Here is a 2,057-nt window from a genome sequence, read left to right as displayed (position 1 = left end):
CTGAGAGCATTTCATCCTCCTTTATCTCTGGTCCTGGGGATAAAAATGAAGCTGAAGGTAGTGTTGGGTGTTGTGGGGAAATTTGTCCTGCAGTGTGTTAGGACCTGCTTAGTACCCATAATCCTTCTCTCAAATCTGCACCAAGAACCCCTGCATCTGGCTTGGTTTTGTTTTCTAGATGCTTCACTTTGACAATTTTTTCCTTTCTGTGACTCCTTTTTCCATCTCTTTCAACTTGAATCAGGGTTTCATCATGATTCTTCCTTTTTAGCATGATATTCCAAAATTTGCTGCACCTTAAAATTTGGCCCAGCTTAATAAGGGTGAACAACCCTTTTTTTTTTTTATCAGGAAATCCAAAAGTGCCATGATAACCAGGAACAGATATTTATTGCACAGATTTGCATAGTACACAAATAGGCTGGAGATGAGTGCACAGCTCTATAGAAAGGCTGTAGAGGAACAGTGAAGGACCAGAGTAACTTCACATTGTACTAAGACCCCATTTTGTACCTGACTGACCTTACTGTAAGCCCTACCCCACACCCCTTGCTTCCCATTAAAGACCATAAAATGCCCTGTAACAGGGAGTTCACAGAGAAACCATAAACACCCATAAGATTGACTGGCAGAGAAGAAAAACAAGTTTTGGAGTTATTCCAGAACTCTCCCACCCAGGTGTGGTTTCCAGTATCTAATTAAAAGATGCTATGATGTATGGTAAGTCCCTGCCTTCCCCAAAGAATGTATAAAACAGCTGGAAGCCCTAGGCTCAGGGCCTCTTAACGTCATCAGTTTACTGAGTGTGTGGAGGACTGAGCTAGCCAGAAATAAACACCCTTTTTGCTGCTTGCATTGGTCTTGGTCTCTGGTGGTCTTTTGGGGGATCCACAGTTGAGCATTGCAGTGGGGGCTTGTACTGGATACCCCCTTAAGCCCACCCAGATACCCGACCAAGGGTTCATGACAATCCGGCAGGTAAGTTGAGTGAGGCATTGCCGACGTGTATGTGTGCATGTGTGTGTGTGAGGCTGGCAAAAGAGCCTTGGTGGACGCTCTATAGGGCTGCCAATGGGATCTGTGGGAGAGAACCCCAGACCCCCATGTGGGTAAATTGTTCCTTGGTACAGACATTTTGGAGACAAACATTTTTTGGATCCATGTGTAGTTTGTTCCTCTGAGTGTAGTTGGTTACCTCGTTTTGAACAATTTAACATGCGCTGCGACTTCAGTAAATTGTTCCTCAGCACAGGCATTTTTGGAGACAGGCATTTTTTGGAGAAATCTGTGCTTAGTCTGTTCCGTGCATAGCCTGTTACCTGTGTTTTGAACAATTTGCTACCGTGCTGTGATATGGGCTTATGTTAAGTGTTTTGTATGTGGTCTGTGTGTAAGTGTGTCTAACCTCCTCCACACTGGCATGAGAAATTCCTCCTAGGGATCGGGCCTGAACTGAGAACGTGGCAAACAGAAGACTTCCAGGAGTGACTCCAACTTCTATTTCTCTTTAGGTCCCCAGCGGAATTCTCCTCCCTTCCTTTTCTTAGCAGTGTTGCTTCTCCAGATTTGTCAAACTGCTTTTACTCCTGCCACTTTTGTATGCTCATCTGGTCTATGTCAAATGCTCTGAGTTGGACTTTGATGTAAAAGAGAAAGTGAAATTGAAAGCAGAAGGGCCTAGGACAAGATTGAATACTGAGGTGACTAGGTCCGTTGGTGAATTAGGAAAGAAAATAAAAGTAAATGCAATCAGGTACTAAGAAAGATTGCGTTGCAGAAAAGGAAAAATTGCCTGTAATGTTACAGGACTGGTCTGGACTGTTCTTCCCTGTTTTCTGTATCTCCTGACTGTGACGAACAAAATGGGACAAAATTCCTCTAACCCCCTGGATTTATGTTTATCTCATTGGAAAGATGTACAGGTGACAGCTCACAGAGTATGAGTGTCCGCAAAAAGAACTCTGGGGGACCCCCACCCAGCCTTCTTTAGCAGAAAATTATTTGGTGTGCTAAAATATTTTGCTAAAACTATCCACCCCTGGAAATTGAGGCTGGAG

The sequence above is a fragment of the Perognathus longimembris genome, chromosome 18 (genome assembly GCF_023159225.1).
Source record: "Perognathus longimembris pacificus isolate PPM17 chromosome 18, ASM2315922v1, whole genome shotgun sequence".
Classification (NCBI taxonomy): Eukaryota; Metazoa; Chordata; class Mammalia; order Rodentia; family Heteromyidae; genus Perognathus; species Perognathus longimembris.
Note: the sequence above shows the minus strand (reverse complement) of the source record.